The 26,210-nt window shown below is 41.3% G+C and overlaps 1 protein-coding gene across 1 annotated transcript in view; it reads left to right on the top strand.

The window, feature by feature from the left end:
* The window catches only part of ZNF536 (zinc finger protein 536), a 187,941-nt gene that overhangs the window by 161,347 nt on the left and 384 nt on the right, over nucleotides 1-26,210 (top strand). The gene's annotated exons all lie outside the window — the stretch shown is intronic.

The following is a 26,210-nucleotide window of genomic DNA, read 5'->3' on the forward strand; positions in this document are numbered from 1 at the left end:
CCAATAATGAAAATACTCCCCAAAGAAGGCAACTCTGATCCCAGTCCTGGTGGTCCACATGTGGAAACCGGCCATTAGAAGGGAACTGGAAGCAATAGTCACTAAACTATTGTTCTCATGAGTCACCGCAGAATACTTCTGAGCTGGAATTTCTGTTTCCAATCAGATTTTCAGCTGGACGTTTGGAGTGTGCTTTTTCTATGGAAAAGTAAAAAAAAAAATCCTAAGGAAAAGACACCCCCCCTTTCTTTTTACATTTCACGTTAATCAGTCCCCAAGTGTATAGCACATTTCCTTTAGCTAACATACAATCTCAGAAGAAATAGCATTTCATATTTTCAACGAAAGATTACTGCTGTGAAAACAGCGCGTGTCTGGGTTTTATGGGCATTGAGGTTGCCAAAGGAAAAAGTTGTTTTGTAGAGGACCCTGGAAAACATATTAAAACTAGATATTAATTCTTAATGTAACTGTGCATCCTGCATTCAATCAAGAGCAGACCAAGTACGATAGTATTGGAAACCAAAGTGCGATTTGTTCATTTGTCTAAAAAAGCAGGTAAACCGTCACTAGAATTGTAATTGTCAACTGCTCAGGAGTCCGTATAATGCTTTTTACAGGAGCAAAAGCTGGTCTTAAGGCATTTTAATGAAAAACAGTTTGGATAGTGCAGGAAGACGAATGAAACTTGTGTGATGGATAAGAAGTCTGCTGTTGTTAAATAATCCCTTTTGCTTTCATAGTCAACTAATGGGTAGAAACCTCATAATCCTGGGCTTGAGCACGACTGTTAGCAGTGAGTGCACAGGAACGCACAGAAATATGCCTGCCTTCCAGGCCAGTCAACAGCGAGGGCCATCTCGGCATCACCCTGATGCTGGGCTGTCAGTCTGTCACTGTGCTTCTGGCGTAGGCTTGATTTAGTAAGTAGGATAGCAGCACTGCGTGTCAGCTGTCATCTGTGGGCACCAAGTCCCCGTTTACAGAGTGAGTTGGCGTTGCAGGAGCCGTCCAAGGAGCCTTATGGCTTTTGAATCATAGCAAGTAATTGATCCACTGCCTCCAACACATCCTCTTTGGATGCCGCAGAGGAACCCTGGCTTCTAGCTCAATGGAGTACATCGTAAGGAAATAGATTGCATGAAGAGAATAATAGTGTATGCACTCACCTAACATTCACTAATTAATTCTCATAACGCACCTAAAAGATATGCTTTCAACATTACTAAGATGTAAAACGAGGCACGAGGCTCTTAAGAGAGATCTGCCGTGCCCCTGGGCGAATCAGGAGAAACTTTGCTTGTAATGTTATTTTCATCCTACAAAGAACAATTCTATCAACTAACTTTCCAAAGTCATCCTTGTGTCTTCCTGGTATAAGGCACAATCCAAAATCACTCCAAAAGGACCAGAGATCTTATCTGGAAGTAGATAAGAGGGTCAGGAAAGGAAAAAAAAAAAAAAAAAGTAAAAAGTGAAAGGAGGGAAGTGATGAAAGTCTTCCTCTGCGCTGTCCCTGGGCATAGGGGAAAAACATGTGAATGGAGGAAGAGCCATTAGCATCCCAGCTCCTCAGGAAGCTGTGCAGCCCAGGGGTGACCAGTCTGGGCAAGTTAACCTGGGACCTTGTGGGTTTCTCAGCACCTGCAGTGGTGGCATACAGCTCTCCTGCACAGTGGGTGGATGCTCCAAACCTCCTGCAGGGTCCAGCTCTTCCCTTGGAAAGAGCTTGAGGAAACTATGTCATTTCTGGTGGCAGCATTACTCCTTTCTGTATGCTATTTGATAGATAAACAGAATAGTCTGGCTCAAAGTTGTATCTTTCCTTAAATTAGTAGGCTCTCTCTCGTTCAAACTAAATATCCTTCTATTAGCTTTTTGCAATTATTTTTGCTTGGTGTAAACTTGATTCTGCCTGAGTAGTTTACCCTAAAAGCTGCAGTGCCAATAGGAAGATGAATAGTTGCCTCTTCTGTCCTCATATCATATAAAACTTCTGCATCTTTTCAGGAGACGACGTTGCTGAAAACCTTTATCAATGTTAAAATAAATGGTGTGCAGCTCCTGCCTCCCCACCAAAGGAGGAGTGCTTAGAGCAGAAAGCATGTCCAGCAGCAGGTTTCAGAGCAGGGGAAGACATCTGTACTCAGGACTGGAAGGTTCCAGCACCTGATAAGAGATTGTCAGCATGGTAGCCGAGGTGGCATTGCTGTCTTGCAGTGCAGGGAAAAGGACAGAACGGCACTCACTGCATTTCACCTCCAAGTGAATGATGGCCTTTTAGTGGTGACTGCAGCAATACCTGCATCAACTGAAGCCCAGACAAGTATTTCCTCTTAGATCATGGGTGGGTGTCACGTGCAGTCACCTTCTCCATCTGGGTGTGCGGCGCTGAAGGTGGTCTCTCCTCCTGGGCACAAGATAGTAACCGGGCTTGTACCCTTGTCTATGTTTAGCCTGTACCCAGGGCTAAACTGTAACAGTTGCTCTATCACCCGATGACCCCTCACCAGCCAGGGAGGGGAATTGTGGAAAGGAGAAGAAATCTGTGGGTTGAAGTGAAATAAGACTTGATGAAACACCACCACCAAAGGCATACAAAGTTATACTCGGCCAAATGAATATGCAGCTGTCACGATCGACAGGAGAGCAGTCCTCAGCAGGGAGAAGCCAGAGAAGTAGCAGGAGGAACCCCTATCAGGAGCTCACCTTTCTCCCCTTCCCCCTTTATAAAGACCATGACATTATGGTGTGGGCTACCCCTGTAGCTAACTCAGGTCAGCTGCCCTGGCTGACTCAAAACTGCTAACAGCCTGCCTGGCATGGCTGGGCTGTGATTCTGTCCCAGCCAAACCAGGACGACCCTTTAGGAAATGGAGAAATACGTTACAGTCAAAGCATTTTAATAAATACACAAAAGTATAGGTTTCAATTAAGTTTGGCTTTTATTAACTTTTGGATGGTGAACTTTCAGGAAGCAGGAAGTAAGGCAATCTTGTGACCGAAATAATTACCAGACTTCCTTCTGTCTGGGGGAAATGATGAAATAGATTAGCTCAGACTCATTTCATAAAGAATTAATGGTGGAAAATGTAAATAATGCAAATCAATATATGCTTGTGAAAACAAATCTTGTCAAATTTAGTGTGATTTTTTGATGGGATTGCAAGTTAGTTTGGTAAAAGTAGCAAGGTTGGGATGGTAGACTCCTATACGGCTTTTGTCTTTCTTCGGTGTGACATTTTGACTAGTGCAAGTAAGTCAATTCCAAATTAATGAATGATTCCAAACTAATATTGGGCAATTAATATATGGTGCATATTGAATGAATTAAAAATTGCCCATCTAGTAGGGAGCTACTAATTTGGAAGTGAGGCTGGTGGATTCAGTGCTCCATTAAACTCCAGAGACTCAGGTCTTGCTCCTGACTCTGCCACCACCTTATAGTGTAACTCCAGGGATGTCAGTCAAATTCAGTGCTTTATATTCCTGGTTTGTAAAAGGTCAATACTGACTCCAACCCTTTTCTAAGAACAAAGTTTACTGATGAAAACCACTATATATTATTATCAGTGGTATTTAATGGTAGAGTCTTGAACTGTCCAGTTTTTGATCTTTTGCATGTTTTTTTTTTTGTTGTTGTTTGGGGATTTTTATTAGTCAGTTACATGGAAAACCTGGCTACTTCGAAAGTTTGCAACTAGCCTAAAGGTTATGGCTAGTAAGTAGACACACGGCTAGGAAGAGAGTGAGCCACATCGCTGTGTATCAATTTGCTACTCCCTAAGTAGGGCCCAATTACACCGAAGTTACTTGAAGCCAAATATAAGATAACAAGAATTGGTGAGTGCTTCTGTGGTGAGGAGCAGGACCTCTGAAGGAGCCTTTATGCTCATAGGGCATATAGACTTGAAGAACATGCAGTTTGTTGGCTATGGGATTAACGCCAACTGGGGAGGTCCCATCAGAGACTGCTGAAGGTAGTGCTGTTTGTGGAGCTTACGCTGGTGCTATCACCACTTCCAGGTCTAGCATGGGCCTTACAGAGACACGCAAGTTTGAAAGGGCTCAGAGAAGATCTATGAAAACGCTCAAAGGATAGAAAGCATGCCTCGGAGTGAAAAGATCTCAGGGTTCATCGTTAGTTTATCCAAGGAGTTTAGTTTAACAAGCAGTTGGAGTGCAAACTTTATATTGAAGAGCCGTTTGACAGAAAAGAGTTCTGCCTGCTAGATAATCAGCCATTTGCATAAAGTAATGAGGATTTCAGCATATTCTTCTTAGGTTATACTACATGAAGACAAGATATTTTTCTGAAAGTTGTTGTCTAGTTCAGCCACAGCTCTTTGGCTCAAAGCATGGATTAATTCCGGGAAGTCTTCTAGACTGCACAAGTTTGGAGGTCAGGAGGAGTGATCTCAGTGGTGCCTTCTGGCTTTATAATCCAGGAATTGAGTCAATTAGTGATGTGATTTACTTTTTTTCCCCCCTGTTTAATTCCTACCCTAACTTTCCCCTCATTTGTCTCTTTTCTGTTCACTTAGTTATTTTTGTTATAGAAAAGTTCCTCTGCAGGATGAAAGAAGAGCTTCATCTTTAATTTAAGGAGAGTTTTTGTCTGACATTACTGGGGCCAAGATTTGGTCAATAGACTGCCAAAGAGTTTTGATGCTACAGAGAGTTTTGAGCCAAAATCTGATCTCATTTTCACCTCTGTGTGCCACAGGCCAGGCTGCACCTGTGTGCTGCCAGGGGACCAGCCCTGCTGCCCACCCGTGTTGCCCCGTGTGCCCTTTGTGGGGGCTGCTCTGCAGCCCATCCCCAGCCTGCAGAAAGCCTGTACTGGGTGAAGCTGCTTCCCTTCTGAAATCGGACGTGGAAGACTCATGCCGGCACTTTAGTGTTATTGTGCGTGCAGCAAAGGAACATGCTGTGCTATTTTTATTGTTAAATATCTGATTTTTGAAGTTTACAGTGTCATCTAAGGATCTACAACTTAAGTCAGTGGGGCCAACCCCAGAGTAGAGGCTGTCAGAGGCCCTGGTGAGCAGTGCTTGCTTTGCGCTGCATCTGCTGGAGGCAGAAGGGATGGAGTGAGGGGTGAAAATGTGCTCTGATCCCAAAGCTGCGGGGATGTCCTGGGGCTCAGGCCATGCTCGATGGGCTGGGGAGGCTGCAAAAGTCAAAACTCTGTGGCTGTAATTCTTTTGCCCCTATTCATCTTCATCTAGAACGCCTGTAATTAGGCAGGTTTCCCCCCGAAACAGCCAGTTTGCTGCACAAGGGTTAAAAATTAACGCGGTGGCTCTTTGGCGTGGAGCAAAGCCTTCCTGTTAGCGGTGTCACCTAAAAATAAGCCCCGCGGAGCTGCGCAATATGTCTTGCAACAGATTTCCGTCATCTCGGCAGGTTTTTCAGCTTGAACCTGCACCCCTACCCGTCCCTCCTCCTTCTCGGTGCCAACACGGTGCTTGATAGCATCTGCAACGTGCGACCTTGGTGGGTTTGGGGATTTATTTGTGTATCCACGGCTACGGGAGGGTCCGGCTGTCAGGACGAGAGGAAGACCCGTCCTCTGTCCGGCAGCGCGGGGATGGAGGCGGGGGGGGGGGGGGGGGGGGGCGCGGGGCGCGGAGCGGCCGCGGGGCCGCGGTCCCGGGCCGTGACCGCGGCTTGAACCGGCCCCGCCGCGGTGTCGCGCTGCCCCGCGCTGCGGTGCGGTGGGGTGCGGTGCGGCGGCGGCGCCTCGCGGTGTCGCTGCAGACCGCCCTGCGCGCCGCGCACCGCCCGCGGCTGCGGGGGTCCCGCCGGCGCCGCCGCCGCTGCGGGCCGGCGGGGAGGCGCGAACGCGCGGGGCTGCGTCTGCCGGTCCGGATCGCGAGCGGACGCGCAATAAGCCGCTGGTAATCTGCATTTTAATGAGGCGTTTGATAGATTTTAGCGGAGTGCCCGGGTAAATAATTATTTCGGAGTTCGTCACTTGCGGTGTCGTTAGGGCCCTGCTTATAGCCCGGCTGGTTTTCTTTTTTGCCTTTTTTTTTCCCCTCGCCTTCTCATTTTGAAGATAATTCCTGCTTAATTTTGTATGAAATTATTAATGCAGCTTTCAGGTGTTAATATTTATTTCCCATTGTTTAAAAGCTATAGGGATAATGAAAAGGTAAACTTTAGTTTATATTGCTGCCGCATGTTGAATGGCAGCTGTTACATTGCCCTTGTGGTGCAAACTGCTAGCAGAATAAACCTTAGCATCTTAATTTTCTGTTGATAACAGAATCTTAATATTATGTTAATAACTAAATCTCTTACTATAAAACTAATCAAACTCTTTTCTGGAGAGTTTTCAAAATTTATTTTAAAGCTTCAGTCTTGCAGTGCTTATTCAAGCAAAATTCTAATACTCCTGCTTGCTAGAATAGTATTCAAGCAAAACCAAATTAATTTTAATTATAAGAATTTTCCTTTTCCTTTTTTACCCTTTTAATTAGTTTGCCTTCTAGTTCATAAGTGTACGTAGTTTATCTGGATACCTATTGGCAGATATGAGAACAATTTGTTTCTTTGGATTCAATATTAATAACAAGATTTTTTTTTTTTTCAGAGAATTTACACATGCAGATAAGGGCAGGAAAAAATTGTTCATAATTGTGTATTTCATTTACCCAAAGTGTATGGTTGTATGTGCAAATTAAACTATTGCATGCACATGCTAAATTAGATAGTTGTGAGTGCAGTTACTTAATTTGCATGTACAGATTAAGTTAGCTCAATTAATCCGTGTGATAGCCTGATTTTACACAATCGTGAGTCCACTGTTGGCAGTAGAGTTGTTTTGCCACAAATGCTGAAATAATGTTGCACAGAGATGGGTCCAACTTGTGCACAAGTGAAGCACATGCTCTTGCAAAAAAATCACTGACAAAATGCATTTTATAATGTGTCAGTTATCATCACTTCTGAGGATATGTTATTTATGAAAACCAGTTATAGCTATACAACATTTGATCAATCGCTATTAAGACCGCTACATTAGAACCATGCTTCTCACATCTGGAGCTTTTGTTTGGGCTAATTAGGGTGATGATCATGGATTCAACCTGTCTTAAATCTCCTCTGTATTAAGTGGGCAGATTAAGGACTTTTGTTCATAATTAGGATTCCTAAATGGAAATCTGGGAAATGCTTCTTGGAATATTTATAGTCTTGTACCAGCAAGGCTTCTTCTTGTGCACACACTATCTGTGAGATGTGTTGCATTTCTTGTACAAATGTGGGGTTTTTTCTGTGCATTCCTTTCAAACCCAGTCTAGTGTCTGTATTCTGTGTGCAAAAGTAAGGGTGGAAGCCATCAAAATTAAAAAGCAGCTCCCTGAAAGGTACCATATGTCACATAGTACATTTTAACTTCTTTGGGGTCATGTTGTTTGTCAACCAAAGGTGCCCCATGTAGCCCTATGGACACATCCTGATATGTCCTCGCCTTCCCTTGGCATCAAGGTTGCCAACTGGAACCACTCTTATTCCCCGGTGCCCATTATGTCCAAGCAGTCCAAATCATGTTCAGGGCTTTAAGGCAGCCATTAGCAATGCAAGCATTTGCAAGTATATTTAGGCTAATTCTCACTATTGGTGTTTTTTCCTATCTATTATTTTAATAAATGTATGTAGCTAAAATCTAGGACTCCTCCACTCTGAACATCTCTGGTAATGAGAGGCACCTGCTGAGCTTTAATGCTTTTGATGCTTATTGCTACAGGACACTCGGCCAACAGGAACTGGTGTGACTGGGGGGCTTTTTGCTTCCACTGCAGATGACACAGCTCCTTTCTGATGTGTCTTTCTTTTTGCTGATATATTTGTTGTGCTGACAGTCCTGGAACCAGAAGAAGCCTATGGGAAGTTTTTACATGGAGTCAGACGGAGCCTGGTGTGTTTCAGCTGCTTCAAATGTTAGTAGGGCTCAGGTTGCCTACGTGGTTCTTCAGGAGCACTCATGCGCATGGAACCTGGTGCTATAGGTGGCTCTTTGCTGGTTTGCTTCTCCCCTGGTTAGCAGGTTGTGCTGTAGACAGACCACTAAACCCATTACTGTGATGGACTAGACTGTCGCCACCCCAAAACATGCAGCATGGCACCTTCGCTGCGTGCCTGTGCCCTGGCATGGCGGGGAGCGGGGCTCTGCGGGGCGGCTCGCCATGCCCACCTCAGCCGGCACGGACCACTCTGCCGTGCAGCTCCACCAAGCAGCCAGCTCAGGATCTGCCCCTCAGGTTGCTAAACCAACCAGCCCACTCCTTTGGATAACGCTGCAAAAGGAAAAAGGCAGGCCAAATTGCAAAGCACATGTGACCTGTATAGTGCATGTGACTTTTTTTTTTTTTTAAAAAAAAAAAAAAGCAGAGCTGTTTTTGACCTGGTTTCTTTTTTTTTTTTTCCTTGGGTGGGAAATGTATTGCTACACTGTATGACTTCGTTTCTCTAAGAGGACAAGGTGGGGAAGGGGACGGCAAAGGAAAGTTATGGTTAAAGCACCAAGAAGAAATATTTCTTCCAAAATACAATTTTTAGTATGTCAACATTTAAATGTGAATTGTTCTGATCAAATATTTACTGCTGTCAGGAGCTGTATAGAACATTAATCTTAATTTGTTTTTCTTTTTCTCAAAAGCAATGACTCCAACATAGCTAGGAGATCTGTGTCTTTAAAAATAAATAATGTAGCAGAACGGCATATTCTTTGGTATAGAAATGCTAGCCTGTGGCATCTTCTGCAACTACAAAGCAGTCTCGAGCGAACTTTCTTCCCTTTTTATTAATAATTCCCTAAATCAATGAAGAATCTTTAAAAGTTCCCCTTCACTTTACTCCTGCACTCCTCACAGCTCCGGCTGTTGCTCATGCTGGCTCGTTCCCTGCCGCGTATTATACATTTGGATAAATCTGTGCACGTAATTTTGGGAGCATAGGCTGCAGCCTCCTAATTCTACATGCAAATACAAAGCCAGTTTTCTCTTTTCTCTTTTATTTTTTTGGTTAGCCTGGGGTTTTGGTTTTTTTTCCTGAAGGTGGCAGTGAAAGAAAAAAAATAACTCCCTTTGAAGATTTAGGAATTTTATTACAAAACAGATGGACAAGTACTGTATTTTACCCATTTCCCCTTGTGCCCATGAGCGCTGACAATGAAAACTACAGCTCGTATAAAGTGCTGATCCAATTGTGAAAAGGTGGCCTTTCCCAGCAGCCTGGCACACTCTAGCATTATCCCAGCTTATAAATAAACGGATGGGCTGAGCCACTTCGGCTTTTTTTTCCTCTTAGCCCTTACCAAGATAATTGAGGATCATAATGGTGGGAAAGGACTGCAGTCATCATTCGCTGCCTGTCAGGTATCAGTACTCATCTTCGTGTCATCCGTCACCATTGAACCACTCTGTCATCTTTCCCCAGCCTTCAGCGCCGCTCCTTCTCATCGTGTTCATTATCTCCGGCTCCGACCAAGCCCCCTCCCCCAGCCCCTGTAAATGCATCTTTGTGCGACTCTCAGTCTTCTGATTATGAATCGATGATCATGTGGTGTAAGAGAGATAGATGGCTTTTAGTTCCATCTTGTCTTCTCTAATTGTAAAATATTAGTTACATTAGACTGTGTCTTTTGATTAATGGAACTTATTTGGAGTGGCCTCTCCCAGCCCTCCCCCTTCCAAAGTCCTCCACTGACTTTTGAGAATTGAGTGATTTCACTTAAAGCAGACAAATAGGCCCTTCAGCAAGGAGATAGCTAAGCTCTAATATCGTGAGCAAAGCAAGCTCACACAGCCAGAGTTGTGTGTGTGCGTGTTTTTTAAAGAAAGGCTTCAACTCTGGCTAGACAAATACAGACCATTTATTAACGTGCGTAGAGCCTTGCTATTTTGCAAATCCAGCAATTCTTATAAAGCTGCAAAACAGGACATAAGGCTGAATGCCTTCTGAATTAAATTAATCTTAGATAGGAATTAAGAGCATCCTCGCTTTCACTTGGGATGAAACAGGTCAGTCCAGAACTTTGATGTATTAATGCTAGCATGAAGTGTTATCTTAATACTCTCTTTTATACTTACAGGACATATCATCAGCCAAATGTCTCTTCCTTGTACATCTGACACTGTGAGACATTCGTCCTTTAATACAGAATTTATCTTATTTGGCACTATTTACCTAAACATGGTCTGTTGATAAAGTCCTTGCTGTACAAATGGAAAGGCAGTTGACTAAATCCCTTATTATAAATAATCACTGTCTATCTTTCAGTGTAAATTCAAGGACATGTTCACTTTCAAGCTATCAGTTCAATTAGAAAAGGTCTATTCACTGTCGATGTCTATATCTCATGGAAATAGGAAAGCACAGTTAATAAACAAATCAAACTATTTTAAAAAATAGCACAGTGGATTATGAATTCTAGAGCTCATGCTGATGGTGACACTGTCAGGATACATGCTATACAAAAATACATGGAAACAATTCCATCTAAATTTTTTATGCTACCTTCAGGATTTAAATCTGACCTTTGTGCCTTTCCTCACCCTGATACTCAAATCTTTAACATTATTTCAGAAGATACTGCCTATAATGTACCTTCCATATATTAAAATTTAAAGAATAAGTTTGTACATGTATAAAATGCTGGTAAAGAAGAACTGGTTTGAGGTTGTGAAGGGTTGTGTGTGGAATAGCGGCTTGGGGCAGGCATCTGCCACAGAGCTGAGAAGCAGGCGTGGGGGCTCAGGGCCCTACGGCTGTCCTCGCTTTTCCCAATTTCACTGTGATGGCTGGAACAGTTTCCTATTTCTGAAAGGCTCTCGCCATGGGTGTCATGTGATTATTGAAAAATCTCTCTCCTTTCTTTTTGTAAGAAAGTAACTCTCTAGCCTTTAAATTTGTGGCAAATGCTTGAAAGCAGGAATCCAGAAAGCTGGGAAACATCCAGAAAGAAACCCAGATTTTTTAATATTTTTTTTTAATATCTCATGATACTAATCACATCTTATGGAATTTAAAGGAGCTTTTCACGTAGCATGTGTCTTGATACCCAGAGGCTCAGACTGGAAGGGCTATTGCAAGGTCAGCCCTCCTCTCCATCTGCATGCAGCTCTGGTCCTGCATTCATCTGAGATCAAAATTTGGCTCTTGATAGGTATTTCTACTCAGTATTTACCACCCTAGAAGGAGTGATTATGTTTAATGGCGGAATTTCAGTTGACTTCTCAATATGTATTGAGTTGACCTTTAAGTTAAACCACAGATTAATTTTTTTTTAGTTGTCTCTTTAAGTACATTTATAGACCTCTCTGTTCTGATTAACATAATGGTAGACAGAGAATAGTTACCTGGGTCAGATTATTTGTTGAAATCAGAGGAATTGCATGGCTTCTCCAGAAGGCAAATATTTTGTCCCCCTCTAACCACTGTATGCATTAGTTTTGTTGCAAAATGATTTTGGTTTATACACAGAGACACCCAAGTGGGTATCAGTTTGCTTGAAAGCCCGGAGCCTGCCATTGATTTCATATAAGTAAACCTTCTCTCTGGAAGATGATGGAAGTCAATGAAGCTTACATGAGATTGAGTGCCTCTCCCATAGGCAGCAGGGCTTGGAGCAAGGCTTCAATGTGCTGGGTACTGATGGCAGGAATGTTTGCCGCTTTGCTACCTGAAATGCTGTGTTTGGCTTAAGCTCTTCAGAGATAGGTATGGATCAATTTTACTCTAAATTAAAAAAAAAAAAAAAAAGTGAAACACCCTAAATGGACACTTCATGTCCTGCTGCCCGTGGAAACTTCTGTATCTTGGACTTCTACAATTCTATTCAAAATAAAATGCTCAGTAACACCTGGTCCTATGTGTACCTAGTGCCACAGAAGTTATTGGAAGGGAATTTTGGGGTTTCATCCTTTAACATCTAATGGATTTGCTGCATATTCATCATGTGCCCTTTGCTGGGTGGCAACGCTTGGGGTTAGGAACATGGGTAAGAGCTGAAGCCAGCCCTTAGCTCTGGGTGTTGATGGTAGTCTGTGTGCAACATGGACAACAACCAGCCACCTCCAGGTGACCTGTAGTGATGCTAAAATTACTACCTTCACAATTAGCAGTCGGTGGCCTCTCACTGACCCAGAGGGCTCCAGCCTGCAGGCGCGTGGTGGCCAGGATGGTGCTGCAGGTGCAGCTCTGCAGGTGGTGGGCTGGTGGCCCCTCGTGCACCCAGCATCCTCGGGGCCCTCTGTCCCGCTCACACTGGGAGCGAATACCACATAAAAATAAACGCAAAAATAAATACAAAAGGAGTGTGGATTGAAAATGAAACAATGTAATGTGCCAGCTTTTAGCCCCAGGCAAATTTTCATGTCTCTTTTACGAATCTTTGTAAGTAAGGGTTAGGCTACGGGGCCCCAGCTTGGAGACAACTTACGCTCATGTATCGTGTAAGCACATGTGCATTCCCACACAAGTCTGTGGGATGACTCACAGGCTTTATAGTATGAATAACCTTCAGCAATTTGCTGAATCAAGGCCTAAATACTGAAATATTCTTTAATAGTCCTGGCTCCACAATGAAACTCTAGAAGGCACATTTCCCTCTCAGTGTCTCTCCATAAGACTCATCAATGATAATGGAGTTACATTAGGCACATCTAAAGTTAATTATACAGTTACCTCCCTCTTGGCCCCTGTTTGTCAAAGAGAATATGATAAAAAAAATCCTCTGTCTTCTAACATCTATTTTTATTTGAATTTTGATCTGCCATCTAGACAAAAGAGTAAAGGGCACATTAAGGAGACCTTAGGTAGGTGGGTCTGGATGTCTGTTAGCTGATAGCTGGCATAGGAAATGTGTTAAGAAAACCTGTGGAAAAAAATCTATGGAAACCAAAGTAAAAGAAATATTTAGGGCAGGTTGTTAATAAATGGTACCAAAGCTCTTCCTTTTTAAAATGAAATGGGTGGCTTTTAGGGATGCTGATTTATTTTGGAGTATGGGTTTAGAGGTATGCCTTAACTGGAAAAAAAAAGCTTGTGTTCACGAAAAACACAGGAATTTATAATGTAGAGATAATGTTAAATGAGGCGGTAGATCTTGAAATTCTACAATTCCCTGCATATTAAAAAAACCCAGTAATTTTTATGTTTGATTGGTTGGGGTTTTTAAACATGATCTCACAGCTAAATATTGTCCTCCAAAATCCTCTATCCCAAACGCAGGTCTCTGAACGTCTTGATTTTTGTATATTTACACATTTCTGAGGGACGCCAGGTTTGTCTGGGGATCCAGTAGCTTTGACATACTCCAGTTTACAGTACCTGGAGTGTGCTCAATTGCTAATGCATTTTGCGTGCAAGATCACCATGCTTCAGCATGACAGCTAAGAAAAATGTAATTTTATTTTTAATTGGAGCAGGATACAGTTTGGGGGGAAAAAAGAAATTGATTCTTTGTTAGAGATTTGTTCCACAAGAGTCCAGTCAGAAACCTTCTAGTACTTAATAAAGTCAAATTCCTCACTGAGTGTTCCTCTGAGCTCCCGTGGAAGCCAGTGGGAGTTGCGCAGGAGTACCGAGGGCAGCATTTTGCCCTTAGGACTGAATTTCCCAACTGACTATTCTTTTAGACTGTCTTTTGATTAACAATCTGTTTGCAGCAGGATAGGGCCAGAGAGGCAGTGTATACCCCACTGTTCAAATCTGTAACAAAATATTCTATGGAGAGCTACTTAAAAATCAACTTGCTCCAATAGTCATTGAGAAATACCTCAACTGTTAGCAATCAATCGAGAGCTGAGTTGGGGGAAAAAAAAATACAAAAGGACATCAAAGACGTTCTCATTCCCAGTCTATTGCTCTATTTAAGGGTCCTATAATTTGGTGAGGTTGTGTGCTAAATAATTTGTAAGCCTTCAGAACATCCAGGTTATTGTTTGTGGACAGATGGTGCATCACATTTTATTGCTTATTCCTTCTGTGGTTTCTCATATGCAGGACTGATGTGCACTCTGAAGTCTTTGTTTCCTTGCTAAAATCTCTAATCTAAAACAGGCAATCAAGCACACAGACAGTGCTTCAGAAAGCGTAATCATAGTTTTAAAGGGGGAAAAAAACATTTCGGCTGCAGTTAGGAAGCAGATGTGTTCCCTGAAAATGCAAAAGGTTATCAGAAGTATTGAAATAGGAAAATAGATACGGAATTCAGGAGCGCTGGGGAGAACATGTATTTTATTTCAGTACTGCAGGGTAGGTGTGCCTTTTCCTAGGCTACCTGCTTTGTATCTGGCTCTCTGTGGAGCTGGTGTAGTGAAAGCCTTTGGAGACTGGCTTTTGCTTCCACCTTTCCCCCTGAGATTGGCAGTCTTTGTCTTTTACAGGCAAGGAGCAGCCGTGTTGTGATCCTGGAACCGCTGCTGCCCCGAAGAGTTAAATCATGTTGATATACAGGAAGGAAATGGAATAGACTAACTCTACTCTTTTCTTCCTACGGATTTTTCTTTTTATTCTGAAGATAGAATTACTGTTTGTAAGCATCTGAAAGTCATTAGTGGCTCTGCAGTCTGTCAGGTGCCGACGCAAAAAACTGCTGAAACTGAACGGGTTCCTGTGCGGAGTGCTGGGAATTTGTCATGTGCTGATGAGCAGTTATAATAATATATGAGCAAATCACAAGCATTCTGCAAATTAATCAAATTTTTTTTCCCCTTCTCCCTTGTCTCTGGGAGAGTGGCTTTGCCGGCAGACGTAGGTGAAGCAGTTTTACTCACAGATGGTAGCTCTGGCATCAGATGGAATTTATATAACAGTAATTCTGATTTCCTGCCAAAGTAGCACTGAAAACACCAGGGAGATTGTACAAGACAAGTCATGTGGTTTTGCTGAGGTTGTTGTGGGAAGTTTAAGGGGGGAAATCTCAAATTTTCCTCTTTGCATTTATTGTTTTAGCCTGAAGGGCCAGAAATTGTACACCATTCTGCCATAGGCGAAATCCAACACATCTTTTTTTATGAATTGCGCTGAAAGAGTGCTTCCCAGCTGTTGAAACTGCTGGCGGGGAGGGAGCCACATGACTCCTCATCCTTTCCCTTTCCGTACAAGGATTAAAGGAGGGAGGGTTCAAAAGGTTGCTGCACTACATGTTGGAGTGAGGCAGGGTCTCCCTTCCCAGGAAGCGATGCCATGTTCACTTAGGTTATACTCCCTCTGGCATAATGGAGTAGAGGGGGGGCTTTCAGGACCTTCGGTAAACATGTCGGCAAAGCCTCTTCCTCCTTATTAAAACAGGGGGTTTTTTTGAATGAGATTGGTCGAGTAGATTAAGGTTATTAGTTGCATCTCCACTGGCATTTCCAATTTGATCAGTAAAAAGCAGAAACATGGGGGGTTTTACCCGTTAAGGGTAAGTGCTTGGTGCACTTTTTATACAGCCAAAACGTGCCAATTTGATGACGGGTCCAATCCTGACCTCATTCAGAGCAGCGCAGATCTGTTCAAACCGCTGGCTTGTAATAAGTATGGGAGAACAGAATCAGGCCCTGTGGCTTTTGAATCAGATCACGCTTTTAAAGACAAAAGCAGTCTTCCCTAAAAAAAAATATTACAGTGTTTTTATAATAGCAGCATCCTGAGTAATGCATGGGGCATAGCAAGACTGCTGTGACACTAAAAGAAAAAAATAGAGATGAGCAGAATGGGAGAACTTTCAGGGGCTGTTTTTAATAAAGAGGTGAATTCTTTCTGCAGTAGGAAAAATGATAAAAAGATGGCGTATCAGCTACATTATGCAACAAAGTAATGCTGCTGTGTTTTTATAATGTAAGGCACTGCCCATTTGTTTTGGTTTACGTGACTGCAGTGAAATAAGTGGATTAGACTGAAACTTTAGCATGCTTCATTGCAGCTGGTTGCAGACATCTGTCATTCCTCAGCCATACATTCTGGATCATGCCAAGAAGAAAAAGCAAAGTCTGACACCTTTCATTTTAGAGAGCCTTTTATAGAAAAGAAAAGGAGAAGGGGAGAAAGCATTTCCTTTGTGACTTAATAAAAAAGACACTTTTTCTGCAAGAACATCAACAGTACTTTCCAGAGGGAGAGGTCCCCCAAAGTTAATGCTCAATTTGTTCTTTGCAGCCTTTTAATTTTTACTGTTTGAGCTCCTGATTTGTGAATGGGTTGTGATAAAAATATGTATTTTTCTACAGAGACATTAGCTATATGTACACCTAAATAAGGAGTGTGCCTGGTGAGAGGTGGGTTGCTGTGGGTTCCTACTCGGGCTGTGCTCCTGGTAATTCAGGGCACTGATGGCACATGATGCTGCAGCATTGCCAATAATGACTTGTTCTGTGAACTGTACTCGCAGAATCCCATAAACAGGTCATAGTAGTGTTTTAGCAGAGCGATTAGTGGGGTTGTGAGCTACTTGTGGATAATTTGAAATATTAGCTATTAGTGAGCTGGATATTTATTTACTTAAAGTGTTTTGGTTTTCCTCAGTCTTTTTACTAGTGTGCCGCTGTACATAGAGAATCATGAGGTACATGATAATTTATAACGTGACAAAATACCATCTAAATTACCCAGTGATGCAACAAAGCAACAACTAAAATTAAAGGAGAACATGCTTAGCCTACGTGACATCATACATGCAGAAAACAGTTATTCTAGCTTAGGGTCCCACTTCAGCAAGTGTTATAGCACATGGATAATTCCATCCCTTCCCATTTAGGTGATTTGTGGACCACAGGACTGATGGGGAGACTCCTGATCCTTACCTGGCTGTGTATAGAGGGACAGGTCTTCTCATGGCACAAGCTGTGTGGCTGTCCTGTTCAACACCAGCTGAGGCTATGACACATTGAAATGTGGGCAGGGAAAATTTAGAAAGCTGAGTATGGGATTTTTTAAATTCCATTCCACCGAATAAAATAAATAACCTCAAGACAGTCGCCCAGAGTGAAAGAGAAAATGCTGTTGTATTTATGAATTGCTAGGCAGAATAAAGGATATTTGGTAGCAAAATATCAGGCCTGTCCTATTAGCACCTCTGAATTGCATGATCTCTACCAAAATCCCAGTACTACCAGTACAGCATTTATTCTGGGAAATCATAGGTATATTAAACTCAAATAGAGCTTCATTCCAGAAGTCCTAAATGCTCCCTGAAATAATAAGTATTTACTGAGACAATTAAAAAATATGACAAAATATTAGACAGAAAACTTGTGAATAACCTAGTAGAAAAACTGAGATATTGTGCTCAAGGGGGTTAGAATGGGAATCTTATGTTCTTGACGTGATTAAAACAGGTAAAGGAGTATGTAGGCATAACGATTAACTGAAATATGTAAGCAAAGGCAAAGGTGAGATTCTGAACATGTAATTTTGATAATCAGAAAAACTTGGGGTTAGTTAATATTAAAGAAGATCCTGCCACTTACTTTCGAATTATGTTTCCTTAGCTGTAGTCTACTTGGATCCCCAAAGCACAGGAGAAGGAGAACACTCTTGCGTGGAAGGGCCCAGGCTGCAGAGATGAAGGGATGCACCAGCTTTGCCTCTGGGAGAATGAGAATTGGTACCAGAGTGGGGGGGCAAGGCTGGCCATGAATGCTTATGTTTTTGGCCAAGATGTTTTGAGTTTAAGATTACAAAGGTGATTATGATTGAGGAATTTATAAATTGTCATAACTATTGCCATTATAAATTTAGTCAGAGGTAGCCTGCTTTTTACAACAGGTACCTAGTGCCCTTGTGAAGAACTCTGTCCTCTACTTATGTGTATAAACTAAAGTAAATAAATATGAAAAATTAAATGTAATTAAATTTCCCAAAGCATCGGACAACGATAGTCTGGCATTTCAAGCTCAATCAATGACAGCATTCCCACTAACCTCATTTGGAGCCTGCTGAGGCGCCGGGCTCGTAACTCATGTTGTCATGTCAAAACCCAAACTGGTGTGCCATTGTGCACAGGGTGCTGCACCACAACGGATGAATGCATCCACTGGCAGTGGTCTGAAATACACAGGTCCTTAGAAAGCAAAATCTTCAGCTGTTTTTCTGAATTTTTGTTTTACAAGGTTCACAATTTAGTATTTGTTTAGGAGGACCTTTTCATCTATTCTGCTGATGCTTTTCCTTTTTTCCAAGAAAAGATCCATTTCCCTTCTAAATCAAAAGTTCCTGTGTGAAAATCTTACTCTTCTGAAAAAGAAACAAATTCTGTGCTATGTGTCTGGAGCTGAGTAATCCTGTTACTTTATTAGCTCTTCAAAAAATAGGAAATATTTGTTTTCCCAGGAATTGCAAGTCTCCGTTATACTGTCAGTGATTTCACTAGCTGTTTTGTAATTTGGTTGTATTTAATGTACTGCAGAGGGCTAGCAAGTTCCTCAATCTACCTCCAAATAATTATAATTTCCATGCTCTATATAACAAAGGTAACAAATGTAAAATTAGTGATGTTTTCCATAATTTTGTGACTGATTTGTTTAGTAAGTTAAAAGCATATGTATGAAAGATAGTGGTAGAATTTTCTAGTTGTTTCTTTTTATCACGAGGGTCCAGGTAGCCTGTCATACTGATTCATACTGATCTACCTTTGGCTGTTTTACATAGCAGGATTGGTTTGTTGGTGTTTTTTTTTCTTCTTTTGCTTTTAAAGGAAAATTTCTTGTGTGATAATTAGTGATTGTAACCTTTTTGAGAAAGGAATTGAACTGTTACTCTAAGTGCAGTTTTTATTTTAGGGGGAATGTGTGAAATTAACTTAATCTTTTAATAATATGTGTTAAAGACAAAGTGTAGCATCAACTTTTGCTTTTTCCTGTCATCATTAAACCCTTTAGTATACTCATCAGCAAGTTAAAATACCTATTCAGAAACACGAAGTGCTGAATAATATACTAAATCAAGAGCAGACTTCACCTTTGATTACATTTCAGAAAAGCCATGTAGGTATCTGAGGGTTTAATTTGATCCAATGAATGATTTTTTTTTTTAAATAATAATCCTTGAAACAAATTAGTTACAGATTAGGTCTTTTCGTTCTTCAGCTCTTCTGCAGCCAGTGATGGTTCAGTCATTTGTCACCCTGCTATTGCAGAGAACGTTGCTCTCAGCAAAACACCAGGGCTGCAGTGCCACATGGTGACTTTGGGATGGGTGCTGGCCTCAGGATGGTGCCATACACCACATTAATCCCCGCAGGGGATTCCTTCTGGATTGCTAATCTGCCATGATAAACTTCACAGGAGGATAAATCCTCCTAGTTTTAGGGCATTTTTTCCAAACTTCCCTAATGCATTTGTTTAGTATCAAGCTGGTGACGGTGTTTTGCTATGAGCTGGGTCTTCACCCCAAAGTTATCCTCCTCTAGTTAAGATCATTCCTGTAACCCACAGCAAGAGAAAGGCTGTTCCAGATGGCAGTTCACGAGTTCAGACCTGAGCTGCCCTGCAAGTGTCTGCTCTGTATTAGTGACAGGGGATTTAGGTAACTAGTCTGGTGCCTCTTATCATGAACAATTCCTCTGAGTACTCTTAGGACTATTTGCAGGATTGAGCCTGGTAATGAAGGAATCCAGTTGAATGGAGGGTGGTCAGGGGACTGCCATAGCCATGGGAAACACATAACCCAAAGCCTTAGCTTTGGTGGGTGAAAATGTTCCCAGGCCTTCCTAAAATGCAGGTACTTAGGCTTTTTTTATGTATAATTCTTCAGTAAATCATCGAAAAAAAAGCTTCAGACAAGGCTTTTACAGCTTTTCCTGGTCAACATGAAAGAGAGAGTTTTAATTTCCTTTTTTGTAATCCAATAAACGTGTAAACTTCACAGAACATTGTGATTTTCCCCGAAGACCATCTTGGTTGGTCCTGGACCTGTGTGTAAATAAACATACACTTTTCAATTGTTTTATAAAAACTTTTATTACATATGTGAACCTGATTTGGTGTACTTTAATCTGTCTGGTATTTTGGGAGTTTCATAAAATGCATATTTTGAGACCAATAAAGTAGAATGGCTCAATCAGAGCCATTATTGTCTATTGGACAAATATATTTATTCAGCATTTTCCCATCCATACTGTTATGCTCCAGATCAGAATGGCTGCTTTAGAGCCATTCTACTCTCCCGGGTAATGTGTGCAGTACTTGGGATGTTTGCTGTGGATAGTAAATGTATTTATGAAAATTTATACGTTAAAAGAAGGAAATTGCTCTAGCCAAGATTTAAATGAAAATAGTTCTCCCTTTGCAAATGCTTGTTATTATGCTATAATAGCATTACTTTAAAATGGTAGTGTTCACCAAGATGCCTGGGACCTGGAGGCTGTGGTCTGAAAGAGCCATGAGTTTAACCCAGTAGTCACTGCCAGAGAACTGGAGATCAAAAAGTCTGTCTTCCTAAGTGGAACGCACGCAGCCATCATTGCTTGCTGTTACTTCTGAAGCACCATGCACTTAATTTCTTTAAAGATGCTTGTGCCTCAAATACAAGCTTGTGTAGGAAAAAAGATTTAAAGCAGCTCTTCCCAGGGAGGTCCAGGCTCACTGAAGTTTTGAATGCGGCTTGCTGACTTTGCACTGCAGCAGATGTGTGATTACATGGACCGTTCCACCAGCAGCGTTGTGGGACTGAGCATCTCTGTGCAGGAGGCAGTGGCCATCCATGCTAAGCCACTGCAGCTGGCCCTGCAAGAGTGTCTCATCATGGCTGGAAGTGGTCCTGGCCATTAGGGATTGCTACATCAGCCCAGGAGGTCAAGTCCAGATCTTCATGTCCAACATCTCAACTAAAGAGATTTGCCTCCAAGAAATTCTAACCTTTGAGGCTATTCAAATATTTCTTAGTGAGGGAGTAATTTATTTGTTTTAAAGAGGTAATTGCTGTTATTTTTGATTTTCACCAAAAGGATATTCTTAAACCAGGCAAAGAAATCTGAAATGAGTTTGCCGTATTGCATTGCAGTAAGTGCTATAGCTGTTGGCCATCTAAGGAAAAACATTCTGTCAGATAATCATGACCGTTTTTGCATTTTAAGGGAACAAATGTCATATCGAAGAAATACGTTTTATTCAGGGCTTAATTATAATTTATAGTACATTGCACAGCATTTGTTTTCTGTTCATCATTTTATTGCTCTTCTGCCTTTTCCCTAAGTTTATGCATTAAATTGTGTGTCTGTGTGTCTGTATGCATGTATTTGTGTGTGTATATGTACACATATGCAATATAATAAAAAGTGGTGCAGTGGGGACAACAGACGGCTTGTGTGTGATGTATTATTGGCATTTTTCTTTCAAATTACCGTTTTCTTGCTGCTTTGGGAGAAAGCCATGATTTTGCTGTGATTAGTACACTTTTAACAATCTGGAATAAATTCCTGATCTTATTCATGTGACTAGTCCAATGCCCATTTTTACATTTTAGTGCAAACCCCTACATATGTGCCTGTAATACCACAAAAATAAGATGTTTCTTTGTGGAAATTTTTATAGAATTTGGATGCTGATCAAATATTTTTAGAAGTGGAGAATTAATGCAGGTTGACCATGTAAATGATTTTTTTTTTAATGAAAAGACTTTAGTATTCATCTTTCTCTCATTTGTGTATTCTTTTGTGCTAATCTTAAATAATGGATCCATATCAAATTTAATAAATTAGTAACTATTAGCAGTGTTTGAATTACAGTAAGTAACCCAATGACACTTCGTTGACATTGACTTTTTTTGTGTTCCAATGATACATTTTGAGTTTTAAGGATAAGAAAAAGCAAAATACATTTGGCAAGTATTTGAATCCTTAACAACTCATGGGCAATAACTTTGTTTAAATCCAAGGCCTCTGCTTTAAATATACTTTCCTTTAAACAGTCCTAAAACCCAACCTTTGAGATCCAAGTCTTTTTCAAAACCTGCGTTTTCTGACTGTTTAGCTGATGCACCATGTTGGGCTGCATCAGTCATGCCATGTTATGAAACCTAACGCAATGTGACTGATGCAGGCTGACATGATGTGTCACAAAGCAACATATCAAATCACAAACTTGAAAGAAAAGAAAACAAACTTTTTTTTTCTCAAAGCCTAAATTAATGACAGAGCATATATTTTTAAAAAGGTGGACTAGATCCAAATGCTGAGGGCTTTTTCTAAATATTGGTCCCACAGAAAAGTTCTCCATCCTGACCAGAAAGTACCTACACTCATTGTTCCCTCCAGGGTACAGTCAAAACTAGGGAAGATGATGAGCCTAGGTCATCTCAGCACTGCTGCTGTTGCTTGGTCTGATCCTGGGAGGTTTAGATCACTTTCAGAGGACTGGCTTCAGCAGGTGCCGGAGGTAATCACCCCTCCTGGGGAAATCCACACCTTCTAAAAATGCTTTTTGAGTCCAGATACCATTGTTGTATTTTTAGTTATTTTTTATTATTATCTTCTGCTGTTCCATTTCTTTAGACTGCCAGCCTCCATCCAGAGGATTACAAAGTCTCTTCACATGCTCAGTCACAGACTTCATAGAACGTATTTCTACAACAGGATTATTTCAGCTGCAAACAATATATTGTCCTCTATCCTCACTTTTTAGTCAGAGAAAGGTGCGCCATAGTTTGCCCCCCTTGTTGGCCCACCTTTAGTCTAATTCTCCTTACTACAAATGCAATGCATTACACGTTATCTTCTGAACTATCAGGGAGATTTCTTTTTTTTTTTTTTTTTTTAAGGGCTTTCATATAATTTTATTGGAAGATATATAGTGGGTAAAATATATATGAACTATAGCTTGCTAAGAAAGAACCTACCAACCACTGCTAGATAAAATGTTATAAATTTATTGCCAACTTATCTGAGAAGGGTTATTTTAAGAGCCTGCTGCCCACAACAAGTTTTTGAGCTAAAATTAATGGATGGGATACCTAAGAGAAATGGGCATTTTCCTTCACCCCTTAGTTACAAGCAAATTGCAGATATTGTTATCTTTGCAAGTGAGAATAATCTCTAGTTTTTGTACTACTTCTGCTGTAAACAATGTACCGCTTGCTTTCCTATGACCCTCACTCTGTATACATATTTATATATTATTCATACTGGATTAAAAATGAATGTGCTCTTTACCACAGTTGTACTGCATAGTGACAATACAAATTAACTTATTGTGTACTTACTTTTCACAAGGCAGTGATGTGAAATTTTGATGGCCTGAAAAAGTAAGTCATGGGGGAGGCAATGCAGAACTGAATCCTTGTAGGTGCACTTTATATTATCTGATTTATTAAAGTGCATTGAATTAATAAATGACATTCTCTGTATGGAATTGCACAGGCTTGAACTTGGTTCAGTGGTGGGCAGAAAGAATTCACTTTTAGTCTGGTGCACGTGTGGTGGTTAGCTCCATCAATGCTGTGTGGATTCCTTGTTTAGGATTTGTTCTTTGTAGGAAAGAATTAGGATGGCCATTTAATGATAGCTGCTTGTGGGCAAAACATTAAGGGCTGCTTGGTGAGATCTCACATTGTTGGCTAGTGGTACCAATTCTAGCTAAAACTGTCCAGTGTATTGCCATGCTACATGATGCTTGAGGGGTTCAGTGGGTGGCTGATGGGCGTGTTGTGCCTGCTTGGTCCTGGAGTCCCATCACTCTATCTGTTCTCCATGCACACTGCTCTGTGTGCAGCTGCTCCTCTGTGGTACATCCAGTCACTGGCCATTGCAGCAGCAAGAACGACCAAATAAACAGAATATCTTTTTGCTTTTTCCATGACATTGATAAAACCAGAGTAAATAAGTCTGGAGAACAAGTAGTACCATTTGTCACAACTTAGCAGGGCGTCTTCTGTTCTTAGCAAAAGAACCAGTCATCAGATGATCAAATGAGACACTGCAAGTAATGGAAGGGAGCTGGTGCTGCTGGTGTGGGTAGTCTCATGTCTTACTGGATTTGACAGTGGCAGGCCTTTATATTTTGGAGAAGGGGAAAAAATCACTTCAATTCTTCATGGAGCAAGTCTCCTTCCCCTTTACCCAACACTTCTCCCACTTTGGCCAAGTCATTTTGGTCCCTCCCCAAGCAGGGTGTGCAATAAACCACTTAACTCTGCCTGGTCAGAGACATTACCCAGGAAGGGGAAAAAGGAGAGGGAAAGAAAGAGTCCAGAACTCAGCTGTGAATTCTGGTGACTTTATACATGTCTGACAAACAATGGGGGAGATGTAATTTTTTTTTCCTGAGTTTTCAAATATTTCTAGACTTTCTGAAACAACAAAAATCAGACTTTCTCTGGACCTTCTTCATACTCAGACTGCTTTGAGAGTGCTTCCAGTTTTCAAAACTACTATATTCAAAATTTTTCAAGCCTATCTGTGCTTCTGTATTGATTTTAGGACTGACTCTAAGAAGCACTGGGGACACCTTCAATCTCTTTGTTGACTATTTCATCATATCTTCCTGCTGAAATTTTCCTATAAAAGCCCAATCCAATTTCTGTAACAGTATCTATGAAGGTTTCCCCTATTGCTTTTGCTATGAAATTTTCCACTGAAATTTGACTTTGTAATGATTAGTTGCTTACAGATTTAATTTCTTTTTCTTTATGAAGTTGTTGAGGAAAATGTCTGTCTTTACCTCAGGAGAGAACTAGAAGATTGACCCACACTCCATCCCAAGATTTATGCATAAACATGCATGTTGGAGGTCTTGGGAGGTGGTGGTCATACTTCTGGCAGTCCTCAACTTGTAAAAGTGAAGGGTGGAGGGGAGCTTTCCGTCCCTGAGAAAAAAAACACGCCTGTAGTCCTGGGGCATAGGGCTTAGGTAACTGTGGACTGGACTTAACACTTCTTTCCTCTGGGGAGCAAGCAGTATGTTTTGGAGGACTCAGCCTTCAGGTGGTAGTTTTGATGTTACAGTAAAAATAGCAAGTTATTTGAGCAACCCAGAGCACTAATGCTGGTTCAGGTGAATTTACTGTGCTAGAGATGCTCATACTGGTGTGCCAGCCACAGCACGAGGTTAAAACCAGCAGTTATCCAGGCTCCCGTCCCTGCTGGGAGGACTACGGTAGCATTCCCACTCCAGTACAGGTAGCATCGGACCAGTGCACAACAAGCATCTATTTGCTTATCTGTTGAATTCCTACCTTAAATTGAGGCGAGATGGTCCCAGCCCTTTCCCACATAGTGGGAAGCATAGCCGTCCTCCTCTGCTACACTAGCATCTGTTTTATGCCTGCTAGGTAGTACCACGACAGCAAAGGAAAATGTGCTCTTCAAATGTGGAGATAGGGTATTGTTTTTCACTTATCCTGCCTTTATGTAGATGGTCTGGCACATTTATTTATTCATTTATTTGAGCAAATTAAAGCAAGCTAAGCGCATTTGACCTCAGATGGTCCTGGTTTAAGTTAATTTGAGAGACAAAGCTCATAAAGTTCCAGTAAAACACATCAACAACTTCCCAGCATAGGTTGAAATGTGATTGCTGAAACATAACCTCCAAAACCAGATACAGCATGGAGATTCAAAGTCACAATAATCGGAAAAATATGGGAGAGTATATTGATAGCCATACTAAGAAGTGATATCTTTCATTCATGCCCTCATTTTGCAGTCGGTTGCCGTTTCACCCACAAGAAGTGCACCTATCAGATTTTGTGCATTAACATTCCTTTTCTAATCTAGCTTGCACATTTTCTTTTAAAGCTGGTGATAACCTTGGGCCCTGGTCCAGCAAACACTTATGTGCTTGTGTAGCTTTACTCACAGGAGTAATCTCACTGGAGTAAATGTTTGCAGGTTTGAGGCCTTGGTTATCTCAGTCCATTATTTCTTTCCATTAAAAAGTAATCTGTGTGATTAAAATAAAACATACAATTCTTTACTCAGAAACCCACCCAAAGACAAAGTGTGTTTATTAGACTAAGGGTCTGCACATTGTCATCCTTGAATTGCACTTCAATAAAAAAGATAATTAACAAATGTAAAAGAAGACAGTCTCGTACACGATTGCACTGTATTTACAAGAGTTTAGTTTGGATAGCAGGCTGACAGATTTACAGCTGGGTCTCAGGAGGGAAATGAAATAGCTGCACTTCTCCAGAAAATCTGAAGCAGAGGATCTTTAAAATGCAGTTTCTTTAACTAGGCATCATGCGAACAGCACAGATTTCTTATTCTTGCTGAAGAC

The sequence above is a fragment of the Leptosomus discolor genome, chromosome 8 (genome assembly GCF_034619465.1).
Source record: "Leptosomus discolor isolate bLepDis1 chromosome 8, bLepDis1.hap2, whole genome shotgun sequence".
NCBI lineage: Eukaryota > Metazoa > Chordata > Aves > Leptosomiformes > Leptosomidae > Leptosomus > Leptosomus discolor.